The following is a 20,585-nucleotide window of genomic DNA, read 5'->3' as shown; positions in this document are numbered from 1 at the left end:
GGAAAAAAATAATTCAGCATGTTATTTTATTTTATTATTTTTTTGGAGACAGAGTCTTGCTCTGTTGCCCAGGCTGGAATGCAGTGGCGCGATCTTGGCTCACTGCAACCTCCACCTCCTAGGTTCAAGTGATTTTCGTGCCTCAGCCTGAGTAGCTGGAACCAGATGTGCACCACCAAGACCGGATAATTTTTGTATTTTTAGTAGAGACGGGGTATCACCATGTTGGCCAGGCTGGTCTTGAATTCCTGGCCTCAAGTGATTTGCCTGCCTTTGCCTCCCAAAGTGCTGGGATTACAGGCAGGAGCCACCACACCCAGCCTCATCATGTCACCATTTTAAATCCATAACCCTCATTTATTTATCTGATCTTAGGGACACAGTTGATAATGTGGCTTCCCTTCCTGGGTGAAAGCCCCACTATCCTTGTCCACTTTAGGTGATGAACCAGGTATGTGCTTGAGCCCCCTTGTACAGGGGGAGCCAGGTCTACCCTCAGGGCACAATTAACAGCCTCTTCTTTTCAGGTCGGTGTTCACTTAAAAAGTTTGAGACCCTGCCAGCTATCTTGGTTTGGCCAAATCTACTTGGCTCATTGCCAGCTAAAAAATATTGAGGATTGGTCCAGGATGAGGCTAAATACAATATGACTGAGAATGTTCCCTGTGTGAACAGAGGCCATAAATTCTCTTCAGGAAAAAATTGGACCTGGCACATACTCCAAGGCATTTTTCTCTAGAATGCCTCTCAGCCCATGTACCACTCTCAGTCCAGAAGCAAAGCTAATCCAGCATAAGAGGTATTGCTGTCAATCAGCCTAAAGAGGAATGGTCCAGAGAGGACCAGGATAATGGAGGGATTCAGGAGTAACCAAGAAAAAAAAAAAAAGGAACACTTCAGATTGCCTCATGTGTTTAAACATCTTAGGAGATTTATACTTAATTCCAGAGTTTGAAAATTAAATAGTGATGTTTACCTAAGAAATGGAACAAAACAAAGGCAATTATTGACAGAAAACAAAAAGTTGTGTCATATAAAAAATCACAATGCACTATATGGTTCATCTGGGAATAATATTTACATGGTTCTAATAATGTTAACATTGAGTATTGATCTTAGACTGGCGTGTGTTTTTATCCCCAGTATTTCCAGTTTCTGATGTCTTCCTCAAGAATACTTGAATACTAGGCTGGGCGCAGTGGCTCACGCCTGTAATTCCAGCACTTTGGGAGGCCGAGGTGGGCAGATCATGTGAGGTCAAGAGTTCGAGACCAGCCTGACCAACATGGAGAAACCCTGTCTCTACTAAAAATACAAAAATTAGCTGGGCATGGTGGTGCACGCCTGTAATCCCAGCTACTCAGGAGGTTGAGGCAGGAGAATCGCTTGAACCCAGGAGGCGGAGGTTACAGTGAACAAAGATCACACCACTGCACTCTAGCCCAGGTGACAGAGCGAGACTCTGTCTCAAAAAAAAAAAAAAAAAAAAAGAATACTCGAACACCGTTTAGCACTTGCTGATGTTTCTCACCAAGATATTATGTAGGCTGGCTCTTCATTCTTCCCACCACCCTGTGAGTCACCATGATCTTTTAACTAATGTCATAATTGGTGAAAGAAGTCTCGATCGGGGCTTTCTTTCTAAAATGGGACTCATCCTCATATCAAAATGCATCCACTCCAGGATGGGGCATCAGCCCATGAAGTGGGACAGCTATACCCCACACTGGGACACCCTGTGGTGTCCGTGATTGTGACTAAGGTCTGGATATGGACAACCCTGATACATCCAGCTTTTGGAAGGGGGCTCTCCCGCAGTAAAATGGACAGGAGTGGGGTGGGTGGGTGGGTGGGGTGATGTCTTCTTATCAGGATTATTTTTAACTGGGCCTTTAGGAACCTGAAAGAACTATTATCAGTGTTCTCTTACCACATGTGTTAGTTTCCTATGGCTGCTGTAACAAGTACTAACTTTGTGTCTTACAACACACTTTATGATTTTATAGATCTGAAGAAGTCTGAAATCTGTTCACCAGCTTAAAGTCAAGGAGGCAGCAGGGCTGCACTTTCCTGGAGGCTCTGTGGGGAGAAGTCATTTCTTTGTCTTCTCAGCTTCTAGAGGCCATTCCTTGGCGGATGGCCCCTTTCATCTTCAAAGCCAACGGTGGCCTCCCTCTGACTCTGCTTCCGCTGTCAGTCCCTTCTGTGACTCTGACGCTCCCACCTCCCTCGTATGAGGACCCTCGTGATGACCCTGGGCGCACCCACTGGATAATCTCCCCATCTCAACATCCTTTGTTTAATCACATCTGCCAAGTCTCTTTTGCCACGTGGGATAACATTCTCCAGTTCAGTAGATTAAGACATGGACGTCTTTGAGGGGCCATTATTCTGCCTACCACACCAGGGGCTCCAGGTAGTGGATCTGTTCGGGGAGGTTGAAGGGGTTGGGATCAAATGGAGGGGCTGTGACCACTACCTTCTCATTCTAAGTTAGAAGAATATTTAGGGTCCTTGGCCAAGGGTTTCATTCATAGCCTGTCCTCCCAAATAGCTCCAAGCCAGGTGTCTGGATGCCAGCGACGACCCACCTGTGCCCTCACTTGACACAGATTTGTTTAGACTTGCAATTTCACCATCTCTGCAGATCTGCAGTTCTCAAAATAAATTTCTGGAGCTGCCGCTCAGCCTGTTTAGCTAGCATGTCATGGAGAGTCCTCCAGTGTCTTGGGGGGCTAGAGATATTTAATTTGGCCCTGGCGTGCAACACCTTCTTCTTCTTACCTCTTTCGTCCTGGCCCCCAAGCTTGCATTTACTATGGCCTGTGGGGAGTTAAAAATCCCACTATCCTACTCGTGAATTGCTTGTCATGTGCTACCAGATCTAGATCCTTGGCAGTGCTGGGATAGTCTCAGGGTCCCCAGGGCCTCTGGCCCCACCTTGGAATGGGAAGGCAAAGAGCCCCGGGGTAGAGAGCCATGAAACCTTCCCTGCTCCCCTTCCAGGCAGAGGCCCGCCTCCCTCCTTGCTTGGCTTCTTTTTTGCATTCTCATTTGGCATTTGACTAGTCATGTCTCTCTATGGCAGATCAACGTGGGGACTCGCTGATGCTGGGAGAAGTTTTACATTTTAAATCGCTAAGGCCCCAGGGTGATGGGAGAGCTTAGACTTCCTTCAGCTGGCACCTCTGCTACAGGAGGGACCCTGGTCCTGGGAGACAATTTTGTACCAGAGAGCACCTGGTGGGGAGAAGAAAAGAAGACTTGCCCCAGAGTGAAGCGTGAGGTGTTGGATACCATACTGTATGGTTTTGTTTCTGAGTTAGACTGTCTATTCCTGGCTTTAAGAGTGTAGAAAAACTCCCTGATTTTCGAGAGATTGTGAAAATTTTACCCACTGAATTGATTTAAAGAGATGGTAGAACACAAACTAAAACTGCATTTTGATTACGTGCCATAAGTCAGGCGTGTTTTGTTCAACGCACGCAATACATTAATTTCCTTTATGAGGGATCAGTATAAATAAATTTGCCTGCCTGCAGATTCACTGCGTATTCCCTAACATATCATTTCTGTTAATGCTCTTTTATTTTTATTTATTTGTTTATTTGGAGGTGGAGTCTCACTTTGTCACCCATGTTGGAGTGCAGTCGCACGATCTCAGCTCACTGCAACCTCTACCTCCCTGGTTCAAGTGATTCTTCTGCCTCAGCCTCCCAAGTAGCTGAGATTACAGGCACCCACCACCACACCCGGCTAATTTTTGTATTTTTAGTACAGACAGAGTTTCACCATGTTGACCAGGCTGCTCTTGAACTTCTAACCTCAGATGATCCGCCCGTCTTGGCCTCCCAAAGTGCTGGGATTACAGGCATGAGCCACTGTGCCCAGCCCCTTTTTTTTTTAATTACTATTTTATTTATTTATTTAAGACAGAGTCTTGCTCTGCTGCCCAGGCTGGAGGGCAGTGGCACAATCTCAGCTCACTACAACCTCCGCCTCCCAAATTCAAGCAATTCTCGTGCCTCAGTCACCCAAGAAGCTGGGACTACAGGCATGCACCACCATGCCCAGCTAATTTTTATATTTTTAATAGAGACGAGGTTTTGCCATGTTGGCCACGCTGGTCTCGAACTCCTGGCTTCAAGTGATCTGCCCACCTTGGCCTCCCAAAATGCTGGGATTACAGGCGTGAGCCTGTAATAAAAAAATTAAAAAAATTATTTTAGAGACAAGGTCTTGCTCTTATTCAGGCTGGTCTTGAACTCCTGGCCTCAAGTGATCTTCCTGCCTCAGCCTCCCAAGTAGCTGGAATTACAGGCACTAGCCACTGCACCTGGCTTATTAACCCCTTTTAAAATTTCCCCATTGTATGCCTGTTGGGAAATGTACCGGAAACCTAGTTCAAGTGTCCTCCCTTTCCAAATAGCACCCCCTCTTCCAGGCCACTTGATCACTTCAGTGGGGGACAAGGGGTAGACTGGAAGCTAGAAGGATTTCCTCCTCGTGAAACAATTGGCCAGTGTGGGAGGCCAGACCATCTGGGCCCAGCACAGAGGCTGCTTTCTTCCAAGAGGAATGCTGAGCACAGAAACGCCCTGACCCTTGGCTGTTCCAATCCCTGTTAGGATCCTCTGTTCCAGGGCCCTGGAGTAGGACCTGCAGGTCAGTCCTGTTCTGTGACTGCTGACGGGACCCTGCATCCCAGTGGCAGCTTGGTCTCTTCAGACTGGGGCCTGGCATAATTTCCCTCTCCCCACCTCAGCCTGGATCACTGGCAAGGGAGCAGAGAGACTTAAGTAGGTGACTACTTGGAGAACTGGCAGGACTGGGGTAGTCATCTGTTATTCAGTGGGCACTGCTGGGGGTCAGGCACTGTACTGTGTGCGTCACACCTCAGGTACTTTCACCGAACCTTCTCAGCTGCCCCATGAGGTAGATGTTACCATCCTCATTTTGTGAGGAGACTAAAGTCCTGTCTCCATCAGGGAAAACAGGATGGCGTGCTCAGAAGGTTTAATTGAAAAGAGTTTAAGGAATGGACTATTTACAAAGGTCTGGGCACAATGAAGGGGACTAACAAGAGATGACGAAGCCCTCAAGGGTTAGTAGCAGCTGGAAGCCATGATCACCCCCAGGCCTAAAGGGGAATAGAAGGCGAGTCATCCCTACCAGACAAGAGCTGGGGTGGGGGAGAGGGTGGGAGCACTGCAGAACCACCAGAGGGAAGGTGGCAGTGGGGAATGAACACCCTCCCGTGGCCTCTGCTAGCACTGCTTTCCAATGGCCAAACTCAGCTGCAAGCCAGAGGCCCAGGGCGCCTGGTGCCGCAGCCCACAGAGCTCAGCCTCCCGAGGGGCCCAGGGACACTAGTCAGCGCATGTCCTGAGAAATAACCTGACCAGAAGTCCTGTGCTGAGATTTAAACACGAGTTTTCCTGAAGCCACTGCTGTCCTTCCTCCTATTGTCTACATTATCAAAAATAGCAGCTAGAAATCATAAAGAAAGAGAGATGGACAAGGAAATTAAAGTTCAGCTCATAGACCAGTCGCATCCAAAGTGTATTCTGAGGTAAATTAGGCTCTTTTGTTGCCACATAGTTTGACAGAGGCTTTATTTCATATTTCCCAGTTGGAGTTCCAAAATGTGTTTTAGCATATTGAAGACTGAGATGTAATTAAACCTAACTAATTTTCATTCTTTTCTTCAACTTAATTGACCATGGAAACTTTTTTTCATTCATATAGTATCATGGAGACTTTGTATTCTTTAAAACACGCTTGGGGAAGTACTACTGAGCAATGGGGTTTGATGCAGGGAAAGGCTGAAGACAAATTTCGCTGCAGTGTAGCAGGTGGGTTTGAAGAGGGCAACGAGGGAGACAGGCAGATCAAGCAGAAGGCTCCTCTAGTAATCCAGGCAAGAGATGAGAAAGGCTGGAGCCTGGGAAGCAGCAAGAGGAGGGAGAAGAGCCAATTCTTCCTTGGTAATGGGGTGAATGGTGAGGTCATCATGCAATGGGCCAATCTGGAGGAGAATCAGACAGAGGCTGTGAGATACTCAGGCCAGTTTTTGACACATTGAGCATCAGGTGCTTTGGTATAAGCAGAGATTTTTTAGTTGGAAATTGGGGGTGCAAGATTAGAGTTTGGGAAAATGGTTGCTGCTCAAGGTCCACATTTGAAAGCCATCAACATATGGGTGATAATGGAAGCCCTGGGGATGGTGAGAAAGTAGAGCAGAGGGTCTAACTTGGCTTGAGGGTGTGAGGAACCTCCTGAAATTACTTAGGGTATTATGTATCCAGGAATATAGGCATTTTTACTTATTTATTTTAGGGATGACTATCTCATAGCTTCCAGCATATTTTCAAAGGTGTCCTTGAAAAAGTAAGTTTAAGAACCAGTGGTGAAGAATGAGAAGAGATGAAGATCAAGGATAGAGTCTGCAAGAAGAGTCATCAAATAAGTCTGACACCTTTGAGCCAGAGGGGTAGGAGCAATGCAGGATGCAGGGGCCACAGGATCCAGAGCAGAAGGAAGGATCAGCAATTTCCCATGATCGGAGAGGTCGAGTATGATTAGGTCTAGAGATAAGCCTTTGGATTTGGCAATTAGAAAGTCATTGTCTTGTCAAGAGCAGTGTCAATGTTGGGTGGAGGAGATTATAGAGGATGGAAATAGTGAGTGGCTTGGGAAGAAGCCGTTGGTGTGAGAACAGACAAAGTTCTTCAAGAGGCTTGTGGTCAGGCTGGGCACAGTGGCTCACACCTGTAATCCCAGTGCTCTGGGAGGCTGAGGTGAGAGGATCACTTGAGGCCAGGAGTTCACGACCAGTGTGAGCAACACAGAGAGACCTCATCTCTACAAAAAAAATTTAAAAGTAGCTGGACAGTGGAGGTGGGAGGATCACTTTAGCCCTGGAGTTCGAGGTTGTAGTAATCTATGATCTGGCTCATTGTGTACCTTGAGCAGCAACCATTTTCCAAAACTCTCATCTTGAACCACCAATTTCTGACTAAAAAGTCTTTGTTTATACCAAAGCACCTTATGCTCAATGTGTCAAAAACTGGCCTGAATATCTCACAGCCTCTGTCTGATTCTCCTCCAGATCGGCCCACTCCAGCCTAGGTGACAGAGTGAGACCCTGTCTATAAATAAAAACACAAATTAGATGCTTGTGGTCAAAGCAGGACTAGGATTAGGTGTTTATATTGGTTTGAAATTGAGAGCAATAAAAGTTTGATATTCAGGACCCATCCCTGAAGACACTGTTTTTAAAGGGAAAATTATAACCCACATACTGAAAGACAAAATTTATCTGGGTGCATTTGGGCAGCTATAACAAACTAGCATAGACCGGGGGCTTATAAAAAACAGAAATTTATTTCTCATAGTTCTGGAGGCTGGAAAGTCTAAGATCAAGATGCCGGCAGATTTGGTGTCTGGTGAGGCCTTGCTTCTTGGTTCATAAATGGCCATTCTTTTCACTGTGTCTTCAAATGGTGGGAGAGTAAAGGAGTTCTCTGGAGCCTTCTTTTAAAAATAAAGGCACAAGGCCGGGCGCGGTGGCTCAAGCCTGTAATCCCAGCACTTTGGGAGGCCGAGACGGGCGGATCACGAAGTCAGGAGATCGAGACCATCCTGGCTAACACGGTGAAACCCCGTCTCTACTACAAAATACAAAAAAAAAAAACTAGCCGGGCGAGGTGGCGGGCGCCTGTAGTCCCAGCTACTCGGGAGGCTGAGGCAGGAGAATGGCGTGAACCCGGGAGGCGGAGCTTGCAGTGAGCTGAGATCCGGCCACTGCACTCCAGCCTGGGCGACAGAGCGAGACTCCGTCTCAAAAAAAAAAAAATAAAATAAAGGCACAATCCTATTCAAGAGGATTCCATCCTCATGACTTAATCACCTCCCAAAGGCCCATCACCTCATACCATAACCTTGGGGATTAGGTTTCAACATATGAATTTTGGGAGGTCACAAACATCCAGTCTATAATACTGGGAAAAAAATATATATGGTTCATGAAACTTATCAACACACACACAAAAGCAGCAAGCGGACATGGGGAGAAGAGGCCCAATAAGGATAAATGTTGAGGAGCAGAATTGATAGGACTTGCATTGGAATTGGATTTAAAAGAAAGAGAGGAGTTAGGGCTGACTTGTAGACTTTTGACTTGAGCCAGCTGGGTGAAGGGTATGTCTTTTACAGGGTTGAGAAAGACTGGGGGAAGAGCAGGTGGGGAGTGGAAAGCAAGATTTCTATTCCAGATGTCTTAAATCGTGTGACATGTCAGGGTCCTATCAGATGCCCAAGTGGAGAGGTTAAGATGGAGATAGAGTCTGGAGCTGGGGAAGAGGATAAAGCTGGAGATAGAATTTGGGAGTCATTGTATGTGGATGGCATTTGAACTATGGGCCTAGATGACATCACCTTGAAAATGGTAGAGGAGATGCCCAAAGACAGATCTAAGCACTCCTGCATTTAGAGGTTTAGAGGGAGGAGAAGGAACCTGCACTTGGCCAAATACGAGACAAAGTGATCTTCTACCCTCAGGAAGAACACGCTGGGAGAGGTTGCTTTCTGAGTACAGTACTCATAAATCTGTATTCATAACCACTGCAATGGCCACTAGGGTAGCAGTCATCGTAGCAGAATTGTCTGTTCTGCATTTAATGTCAACCCCAAGCAACTTACCCACAGTCAAAGATCATAGGAGCTTATTGAAACTTCAAAGCCCATGCTCATTCAGGGCAGGTGGTCCTGCTGCAGTCAGTACCCAGCACAACTCCAGGGATGCTAGTCCCATAAACTATAATACAAATAGCACCCTCTGTAGGGCTCAGCATGCACAACCACATGTGCCCTTTCTTACTATGTCTTGATGCCTTGGCATCTTTCCTGCAAAGTTCTGCTATTTTTAATGTAAATAAGTCCATCCAAAGCCTCCTGATATAAAAGGTTTATTACAGTGATTATAAGCTTGAGCTTTAGAGTCAAAAAGAAATTTGTTCAAGTCACAGCTCAGCCTCTTACTAGTTGTAACCCCTTTAAGCTCCAGTTTCTCCATGTATGAAATGAAGAGAATTAAAGCAGTCACCTCAGAGGGATGGATGAGTATTAAAGGAAAGAAGGCATGAAGAAGGTTTAGCATGTTTTACTCAATTTTTTTTTTTTTTACTCAGTGTTAATTCATTTTTGTTTCTGACTGCACTTCGTGGGCCCAGACTTTGGCTTTCAGGAGAGATCGGAGGTTTTATGGAAAGGATGGGAATTAGATTTGGTTCAAATCTGCCAGCAGATTAATGAAAAGGGCACCATGGATCAGGAATCAGTGTGCAGAACAAAGATTTGCAGCTCAGCAAGCAAGGAAAACAGTTTGGGACTGTTTGGGACTGTTACTCTTCCTGTTCAGGAAAATGCTGAAAGTTTATTGCAAGTTGTTTGTTTTTTGAGTCATTTATCATATAATTGTTTTTGTTTCTAAGCACATAAGGAATTCCAGGACTGCGTAAAGAAGGAAACTTTCAAAAGCTGAGAACTAGGATATTGGCCATGTAATTTCACTGTAGGCAGGGCATTAGGAATTAAAGGTAGGCTGGCCCAAGGGATTAAAATCTATTTACAACCTAGTTACCATATATGTGTATCCTGTTTTCTCCCCATTGTGCTGGGCTGAGTATCTAACAAAAGATTCTCCCACATATCTGAAAATAAAATGAGCACCTGGCTCCGGTGTCTATGAGAAATGGACATAGTATACTTGTATTTTATTTCTGTGAAAGGTACATAATGTTTTCCAGGTTCTTCTGCTGTTTTTCATTCTTTAAAGAAATGGAAAGAAAGAGACCAATCCTGACAAGAAGGAGATGCTGGCCAAGAGCCCCAGATCTTCCTTCTGGTCTCAGAACAAAATATGAAGATGGTCTAAGTTTTCAGTGAAGACAGGGAAAAAATGTTGGCGTTCTGGAGTGTGACATCATGGTTCTCTGTTGCTCCCTACCCTACCAAACAATGGTGCAGTAACTTGATGTTGGAGAAAGTCGCTTTTAAATGTTTTTTGGGTTCCGTTATTTTTCAAGACTTCAGTAGATGTGAGCGACAGAGCAGAGTCACACCCACTTCTGCAGGCTCCAGACATACCTCATCCCACAGGAAGGGGGACAAGGGGTGGCTTCCTTGGCCACCTTTCAAGAATGTGCAAGGTGAATCCTTTCAAGAGAGGGAACAATCACTCCTACTTACATTATTTTTATTATAGAAAAATCTTACTGTATGCAAAAGTAGAGAGAATAGCGCAATGAACCTCCATGAAACCCCCATCCAGCTAGACAGCAATCAACTCACAGCCCCTCTAACTTCCTCCATGCCCTCCATTCCCCGCCTCCAGATTATTTTAAAGCAAATCTCAGGCACAATATCATTTTTCCATGAATATGTATAAAATTTTAAAATATAAGAACTTTTTTAAAAAAATAGCCAGAGCCATTTCCACACTGTAAAAAATTAACAGTCCTGGTGCAGTGGCTCTTGCCAGTAACCTTAGCACCTTGGGAGGCTGAAGCAAGGAGATCCTTTGAGGCCAGGAGTTCCAGATCAGCATATTGAGACCCCATCTCTACAAAAAAATAAAGTTAGCTGGGTGGGGCAGTGTGCGCCTTTAGTAGTCCAGAGTTTGAGGCAGGGTGGATCGCTCGAGCTCAGAAAGTTGAGGCTGCAGTGAGTTATGACTGTGCCACTGCAGTCCATCTTGAGTTACAGAGGGAGACCCTGTTTCTAAAAAACAAAAACAAACAAACAAACAAAAAAACTGGTGCGGTGGTTCATACCTGTAATGCCAGCACTTTGGGAGACTTCGGGAGGCCAAGACAGGCAGATTGTTTGAACACAGGAGTTTGAGACCAGCAACATGGCGAGACCTCGTCTCTACAAAAAATTAGCTGAGTGTGGTGGTTCATGCCTGTAGTCCCAGCTACTCGGGAGGCTGAGGTGGGATGATCGCTTGAGCTTAGGAGGTCGAGGCCGCAGTGAGCCGAGACCACAGATTGTATTCCAGCCTGGGCAACAAAGCAAGACCCTGTCTGAAAACAAAACAAAACCAACCAACCAACTAGCTAACAGTCCTTAATATTGTTATATATCCAGTCTGTATTTAGCTTTCCTGAATACAAGAATGTCTCATAATTGTTTTACTACTTTTGGTTAGAATCAGGACCCAAATAAAATCCATGTGTTGAACAGCTGATATGTTTAAGTCTGTTTTAATGTACAGGCTTCAACTATATTCTTTTCTTTTTTTCTTTCCTTGCAACCTATTCATTGGAGAAACTGGACCAATGTCATAGTGTTTTCCATACAGTCTGTCTTTTGCTGATTTCATCTTCCTCTGACCCCTGTATGTCCTATAAATTTTTAATTAGATCTAGAGACTTGATCAGATTTCAGTTTAAGCTTTTTTGGTGAGAATGCTCCATAGATGCTGTGTACTTCCATCAGGAGGTACATAACGTTTGATTATCTCCTTTCTTGTGTGATATTATTAATAGCAGCTATCAATGATTCCTATCCATATCCATTAGGAAATGTAAATTGATGGTAGTCAAATTATATCATTCCTTTATAATGTATTTAGCGAAAATACTCTGTAAAAAAAAACCTTTCTCTTTATTCACTATTTGGCTGAAATATAGATTGCACAGAAATGAGGCTGAGTGCTTGATTCTTTCGCTTTATTTACCAATATTCAAAATAATAAGGTATTTCCGTAGGATCCTCCAAATGTAACCAACGCATTTTTTTGGGGGGGGGGCCAATGAAACTTTAAATGTATTGAAATAAATTCATGGATTTTTTATACATTCGATGGTTTAAATACATTGCAGTGATTATTCTTATTAATATTCAAATTATTCCATCTTTGGCTAGTGGGATGCTATTTAAATTAGCTGCTGAGTCTTCCTGAAACTTCTTTGATAGTTTCCTTGCTTTCTAGTATGACAAAGCAATCTAGGGTCATCTTGCAATTTGCTGCCCCAGATTTGGAATCAGCTATTTTTCCAAAAAGCAGTGGCTCCTTTTGGTGGAAAATAGGATTTATTTATTTAGTTTTAGAAACATGGTCTGTTCTGTCTCCGTCATCTGGACTGGAGTGTAGTGGCGCCCTCATAGCTCACTGCAGCGTCTAACTCCTGGGCTCAAACAATCGCTTCACTTCAGCCTCCCAAAGTCCTGGGGTTACAGGCATGAACTACCATGTCCAGCTGGAAAATAGGATTTAGAGACTACAATGAGTATTTGCTGTGCTCATTCTACTGGGTTGATCATTTGCTTCTAGTCCTTTTCAGTGGACAGAGCTAGAGGATATATATATTTTTAAATATCAAATATATCATGGGTTCATACCAATACGTCCATTTAAAATTCAGGGGTCAGGGTTTTTACTTAACCTCACAATCTTATGTCTGCATTTCCTTTCTCCAGTGTCAACTCTTCTCTCACACTGATGACTACTGTTTTCAAAGGTGTTCAGAGATTCTAAAATCTTCTGCTTTCCTTCCCACTTGCATCATTTGAGCAAGTGTAGGTGCATCTTAAAAATGTTTAAACTTCAAGTAGAAATGACAGTTTGGGAGCATCCCAGTCTAAGTTTTCTTTCAGATAAGTTAAACTCGCAGAAACTGTTAGCCCTTTGCCTTCAGATTGTCTCAAGGGATTGGTTGGAAAAGCAGCCCTCATTTTCCCAACCAGTTCTCACAAATGGTTGGGTTGGTCTCAGGGACTGACTGGCTTCTGGAGAAGCAAGAGGAAGCGAGCAGGTTTGGTGTGTGTAGGAGTTTGAGATTTGACCACAAGTCACCATCTTACCTCGGGAGCCATTAGTGGAGTTACGAGGTTCTGAAACCATCTGGATGTCAAAAGTTGTAAATGTGAGATTTGGGGAAAAGAATAGACACTAGGACCCTGTGTGGGATACCAGTTTAGAACCTGTCAGAAGAGTTTATGGGAAGAACCCTCACAGTTCTAATAAGCACAAAACAACTACGGTTTGTGGCTTCCCACAGGGCTTATGGTGGTGTTGACTTGTGAGAAGTAGATATCTGTTTCATACAAACTTAACCAGAGGCCCCTCCATCATCAGGGAGAACCTACAAAAGGAAAATTTCTCAACATCTTATTTTAACTCCTAGTGAGGGGGCTGGTGGATCGCCTACCTCGCAGAGTCACAGAATTACAGAATGGCAGGGTTGGAAAGTCTCTCAGTCATCTAGTCAAGGTTTCCCCAACTTCCTTGAAGACAGGGACCTAAAGCTCCTGTTTAAAAACAAACAAGCAGGCAAGCATAGAAGCAAGTGACTAAAAAACAAGCAAAAACCAGGTTACTGGGCTCCAGCCCAGATCCATTTCATCAGAATTTCCATGGAGGGTTTAGTAATCTCAATATTTAACCACTACCCCAGGGATTCTTATCTTTGGAGAAGTTTGGAAACATTGTAATCCAACCCCCTCATTTTTCAGATGTCAAATTAAGATGCATATAGGGAAAGTGATTTGTCAAAGTCAGCCAGCTGGAGAATAGTTAATATTCCTGGAAGACACATGCCCTACAGTTACTACCCATTAACCCACCCACATATGGATGGTCACGCATTTCCTTAGCATGCTGGCTATGTAGTTGTCCAGTGGATTCACAGACAATGAAGATTGTCTAAGTATTTATGGGTCTCTCATGGCTAATCCCATAGTAAAGAACTTTTTAATGCACTGTGCTATTGTTTAGCTTTCTAATCTCGGAACGGTCTTTATCACAGTAAAATGTGTTCCCAGAAGTTGGCTTTATTGGGAAATGTAAGACTTTGAAATGCAAACATACTTTTCTTGCACAAAGGACTTCTGTAGGGCAGAGGGCCTCATTTAAAGAGAAACCAACATTTAAAATAGAAAGCAAGATGAAAGCACAACACAAGGATTACGTTTCGTTTCCCTTGGTCATGGGCCAGAGTTTATTCACCTATGTCTGCTCATTACATTAAATCAGTGTGTCGTGAGGAGCTCTGTTCTATGGATATTAATAGATGTGCTGCCAATATAGATTTTCCTTGATCAAAGTTTGGGAAAGGCCGCATTAAGCTGCTCTGTCTTAGAAATTCATAAAACACATTAGCTCACTGCTGTTAGGCCGGGTGGCAGAGTAAGAAATACAATGCCTAGCCTCTGGCACAGAAAGGAATCCTTTCTATGGAAGAAGGCTGACCTTTGAGAGCTGGTGGCCCCTGCCCTACTCTAGGAATTGGAAGGGCAGCAAGCCCACAGCTCTGCCTCCTCCAACTTGGTGGGTTCCTCCTTACCTGTGGACTGCTTCGACCTCTGCACTTCAGGGACCGCCCCCCATGAAAAACAAGGGAGGCATTAAGGAACTTTGTCCTCTCACATGTAACCTTATTTTGTGATCACTACTTTTCTGTGAGCTGTACCAAGATGTTCTCCTACTAAAATCTAGTGCTTCTGTATTTTCCCCAATTTTCAGGAAAATACATTAGGCCAATGGGTAGCACTTTAAATTTTAATTTCTTCTGTAATTTCTTCTTAAATCTTAATTCCTTGTCCCATGTAAGAGTACATGATAAAGCAATGCATGATTTCCCACACAGCGGTGTTACTGGTTACTTGCAGCTGAACAGATCACAGTAGTTCATTGTCGGGCAAAGAGCCTTGTGATCCACTGGTGCCTACTCCTGCCAGGGCCCACAGACTGAACACTCTGCTGCCTGCCTTTTACCGAGGGCTGACACCAAGAGTAGTCACTTGGATTGTGGTCACACAGCCTCTGCACCAACTCTCATGAAGATATTGTTGATCAGGTCACTCAATATTCCTCCTATGAGAATCCACACCATCAGTTTAGCTGAGACTTTGGTGTCAGGAACAAGTATATATTTTGAAAAACTGAAAAGTGCCTGGCAAATGTAGATGGCGCCTAGATTTTAATGATGAGTATCTGTGTAGGAGTGTGCCAGGTTTGGGGTGAGGGAAGGAAGAGCAGGGCTTCTCTTTAAAAGTCAGATATCATACGACATTTCGCCTTGGTCTCTGGGAGGCTTAGTTCTAAATTAATGCTTGATGCAGTAACAATTTTATCCCAGGTTCCAGTCTCAGTTGTTGACCCCCATCCCAGAGGCTTTAATTATTTATTTTTTGCATTCTATTGTACAGGTGTTTTCATTGGCAACAGCTGCAGACTGTTGTAAGAGGTAGAGTGGAGTGATGTAATCTGGAGTCAGACACATGGTAGTTCTAGTTGGCTGATCTTTGGGCAAGCTGCTCATCTGCTCTGTGTCTTGTTGAATGGGGAATGTTGAGAGCATTTTAAAAGGCAATGCTTTGAAAGTGCTTTGCAGAGTGCCTGGGACATAGTAAGCATCTGAGAAGTGCTAACTGACTGCAACAGCAATGTATTAGTCTGTTCTCACATTGCTATAAAGAACTACCTGAGTCGGGTAATTTATAAAGAAAAGAGGGTTCACTGACGCACGGTTCCCCAGGATGTACGGGAAGCATGGTTGCGGAGGCCTCAGAAAACTTATAATCATGGCAGAAGGCAAAGAGGAAGGAAGTATGTCTTACATAGCTGGGGCAGGAGGAAGGGAGCCAGGGGGCAGGTGCTACACACTTTTAAACAACCAGAGGTCATGAGAACTCACTATCACGAGAACATCAAAGGGAAAATCCGCCCCCATGATCCTATCACCTCCCACTAGGCCCCTCCTCCAACACTGGTGATTACAATTCGACATGAGATTTGGGCGGGGACACAAATCCAAACCATATCAAACAACAATTAAAATGAAGCAGTACAAGGCAAATCATAATTACCTTAAAAAAATACTTGGTGTGTGTATTCTGATAAGCCTATTTGGTCATTTTTGTCTATTACCCCAGAATTGCTCCTCGTAATAAAAGTGAATATTTAAATAATGCTTGCTAGGCACGTCTTTGCTTTACGTGTTAATGTATGTGTTCATTAATGGAAATGCTGTAATCCTTATAACAGCACTCTGAGGTGGGCCTATCATTTTCTCTGCTTTACAGATGAGACAGTTGGGGCACAGAGAGGTCAAGTAATTTGTCCAATCCTTCTGATGGTGAGAGGTAAATTGCCAGGATTCATCATCAAGTGTTCCAACTCCAGGTGGTTTAACTACTGTGCATTCTGCTTCCTAATCCCAGCCAGCATTTACTGAGCACTCACCAGGTGCCAAGCTCTGTGACAAGGGCATCACCTACACCATCTCATTTAATCCTTCCAGCAACCATGTGGGGTAGCCCATTTTATTGACAAGGCCCAGGTGGCTAGTTTACTTCACCAAGGTCACATGGCTACTGAGTGGCAAAGCAGGGCCTCAGATCTAGGTCTGTTTAACTCCCAAAGCCCTCAGGTGCCGCAACACTAACTGCCCTTCTGACCTTCTGCTTTACTTTTTAAAAAAATTGTGGTAAAATATATGACATAAAATTTATCGTTTAACTATTTTAAGTGTACAGTTCTGTGGTATTAGCTATATTCAGATTGTTGTACAACCATCACCACCATCCATCTCCAGAACATTTTTATCTTCCCAACCTGAAATTCTGTACCCATTAAACAATAATGGGTTTTTAAAACAATAATAGCAGAGAATTTCCCGACTCTCTCTTCACCCCAACCCATGGTAAGCACAATTCTACTTTCTGTCTCTATAAATTTGATGGAAATAAGGGGAATAATATAATATTTTTTCTTTTTGTATCTGGCTTCTTCCACTCAGCATGTTTTCAAAGTTCATCCATGTTATAACATATATCAGAATTTCATTATTTTAAATTCTGCTTTACTTCTATAACTACTATTAATTATAACACTCAGAGGCCGGGCGTGGTGGCTCAAGCCTGTAATCCCAGAACTTTGGGAGGCCGAGACGAGCGGATCACGAGGTCAGGAGATCGAGACCATCCTGGCTAACACGGTGAAACCCCTTCTCTACTAAAAAAACCACAAAAAACTAGCCGCGCGAGGGGGCGGGCGCCTGTAGTCCCAGCTATTCGGGAGGCTGAGGCAGGAGAATGGCGTAAACCCGGGAGGCGGAGCTTGCAGTGAGCTGAGATCCAGCCAGTGCACTCCAGCCCGGGCGACAGAGCGAGACTCCGTCTCAAAAAAAAAAAAAAAATTATAACACTCAGGCAAAGAAATATCCCTTACCATCCCGAAGGTGCCATGGTGCCATTTGGGAAAAAGAAAAAAACCCAAACCATTGGCTCTGATATAAAGATCAAATATGAAATCATCTGCAAATGAAAATGGTCAGGATTTATACATTATTCCCTCTCTGACCATGATGGTTACATCTCTTAGAAACTCTTTATTAATAGAGTTCACGGTTGAAGAACAGAAGAACTTGTGTGAAAAGGGACCAAAATAATGAATGAAGCTACGAAAGCCCTTATACATATTAATCCCAACTAAAATTAAACAGCAAATACACTACACTAAATAAACCAGCCGTGGCATTTTCCTCTCCTCAATTACTGGCAACCCAGATACTCATTGTGTCTCACAATCCCAGTTACAGGGAAAACGTGACAGCTGCAATAAGATTGGAATGATTTGCACTTCAGGTTCACTCAAGGTGAAACTTCTGGCAATATCGAATAACTTGTAAACATATGTGTGAGGCCTAGAGTTTCTCTTAAGGGTAAACTTGCATCCATAAAGGGATCGCTATATCCCTAGAATCTTGGGATCCACATGCATGAGCTGGTGAGTGAAGCACTTGCCAACATCGATATCCATCTAAGAGTTGCAAGAAAGAGCACCAAGAAAGGCCTACCCCACTCTGGGATCACTGGTCAGGTCTAAGATGCTGTGACATGAGTCCAGCTAATCCTAAGCGTTCAGGATAAACTACTTTTCTAGTGTCCACAGACCACAAAACAATAAGCAGTCAACTTCTCTTAAGAATAGGTGACTTGAATTTTTTTCAAGACAATCTCAGCGTTTTGAGCTACTAAGCAAAGACATGAATAACTAAGGCCTTCACGAAGTTGCTCAGTTGCCAGTAATGCGAGGCATTTCAATGCATGGTTGCAGTTGCCATGTGGGTTCTTCAAAGAGTGACTCTGAGACAGAGTGCAGTGTGCAGATGTGCATCGAGAACACCCATGGGGGCAACAGCTGTGGAAGGGAACAGAAAGAAACAGGAGCAGACAGAGGAGACGTCCACTTGTGTTGCAGCCTTAACTGACACCCCCCCAGCCACCACCCTGGAGCTGAACAGCCTGTCAAGAGTTGTCCTGCATTGGGTCACTATGGCTGGATCACCACATGCCGCACTGCAGGATGTGAGCTGCCCCTGAAAGGGCAGAACCTTGGAGAAAGCATCTCTCCACAACTGAGGCAATCTCTGAAGCTGTCTACTGACAGCACGCCCACCACCTGGGGCAACAAGTCGGGGGCGCATCTCCACATCCACCAGAATCACTTACGGGACCATTTTCACTCAGTTAAAAAAGTATTGTTAAGCTTTTCTAAGGGGAACACATTAACAGGAATAGAGAAAAGCTTCTGGTATCCATTATCTCCAGCTTCCCTCAGCTTAGCAACACCTTTCCAGCATTAAGGAGTTGAGAATGTGTTTGGGAATCTCTCAATTCTCTTGGCTGGGTTAGGAGGGGAATGATGTGTTATTTTAACTGGAGTGAGGGTAAATCATGTTCAATGAACAGGAAAGAGGGGAGAAAAGTTGTTATAATTTGTGAGGAATGATTTGAATATATTAATAATATTGGTAAAATTTTACTTTTCAAAACTGGGAGAAAATTAATCACCCTATATTTGTGGGTTAATACATGGGTGATGAGATGGGAATCAACTTAGTGTTTAAGAACATAATTTTTTAAGTCTTTAAAAAGTTTTGGGCTCATTCCTGTAATTGCAGCACTTTGAGAGGCTGAGGTGAAAAGATCACTTGAGCCCAGGAGTTTGAGACCATCTAGGGCAACATAGTGAGACCCTGTCTCTAACAAAAACAAAAAATTAGCTGGGTATGGTGGTGCACTCCTGTAGTCCCAGCTACTTGGGAGGCTGAGGCAGGAGGATTGCTCAAACCTGAGAGGTTGAGGATGTAGTGAGCTGTGATCACACCACTGCACTCCAGCCTGGGCAATAGAGCAAGGCTCTGTCTCAAAGTAAATCAATCAATCAATCAATCAAAAATAAAAATATTTGTTGTATGAAGATTTTCAAACACGTAAAAACAGGGAGAATAATATAAGAAACTCCTGTGTACTCATCATTCTGATTCAAAAATTATAAACACAAGGTCAATCTTGTTTCATCCATATTTCCAGCCACTCCTCTCCCCCAGTGAATAATTTTGGAACAAATCCCAGACAACATAATATTTCACCCATAAATATTTCCATATGTAGGTCTAAACTATAAAGAATCAAAAAACCCATAATAACATTAACATATTGAAAAACTGAACTTGATTTTTATCAAATACCAATTCAGTAATTTCTGTGAATTCCCTATGGTCCTCAAAATAATTTTGGGCTGTTTGTTAGAATCAGAACCCAAGTAAGAGTCATACATTAAAATTGATTATGTCTCTTAAGTTTCTTTTAATTCATGGGTTTTCCTTTTCATCTCGTTTTTTATTTGGTGCAATTTACTGGTCAAAAAAAACCAGGTTGTTTTTCCTATAGAATTTCCCATAGCCTGGAATTTGCTGATTATGTCCCCATCGTGTTGTTTAATATGTTCCCTTTTTCTTGTAGTTTCTGTAACTAATAGTGAGGTCATGAAGCTTGATGACCGTCAGGTTTGATTTTTTGTTGTTGTTGTTGCAAGACTATAGGTGGTTGTGTTTACTTTCATTGTGCAGTTGGTAATATCTAGCTGTCTCCTTTCTGTGATATTAGTATCTGTTCATGATCATTGCCTATGCAGAGTAATTCATAGGGGGTTGCAAGGTGATACTCCTCTGATTCTCATTCTTTCTTATATGAGCTGAAATACTTCTATGAAGAGAAACTTCTTGCCACTAGTTTGTACAATTAAAATTCATAAGTAAATATATTTTTATGTAAGTAAATAAGTAAACACACACACATATAATTGGAGTACATTTTTTAGCAATGGCAGGACAAAAGTCTTGATTCTTCATCTATTTATTTATTTATTTATTTATTTATTTATTTATTTATCTATCTATCTATCTATTTGAGACAGTTTGGCTCTTGTCCCCCAGGCTGAAGTGCAGTGGCATGATCTTGGCTCACTTCAACCTCTACCTCCTGGGTTCAAGTGGTTCTTATGTCTCAGTCTCCCAAGTAGCTGGGATTACAGGTGCCTGCCACCAAGCCCGGCTAATATTTGTATTTTTGGTAGAGACGGGGTTTCACCATATTGGCCGGGCTTGTCTTGAACTCCTGATCTCAGGTGATCCGCGTGCCTCGGGCTCCCAAAGTGCTGGGGTTACAGGTGCATGCTACCATGCCTGGTCTGTCTTGATTCTTCTAAAAAAATTTACCAATTTTCAAAA

General features: G+C 43.4%; 1 protein-coding gene across 1 annotated transcript in view; it reads left to right on the top strand.

The window, feature by feature from the left end:
* LOC126948445 (translation initiation factor IF-2-like) overlaps positions 1–20,585 on the top strand; it is a 109,926-nt gene that overhangs the window by 37,842 nt on the left and 51,499 nt on the right. The window lies entirely within an intron of this gene.

Source organism: Macaca thibetana, chromosome 1, assembly GCF_024542745.1.
Source record: "Macaca thibetana thibetana isolate TM-01 chromosome 1, ASM2454274v1, whole genome shotgun sequence".
NCBI lineage: Eukaryota > Metazoa > Chordata > Mammalia > Primates > Cercopithecidae > Macaca > Macaca thibetana.
This window is presented reverse-complemented; position numbering and strand designations above follow the sequence as displayed.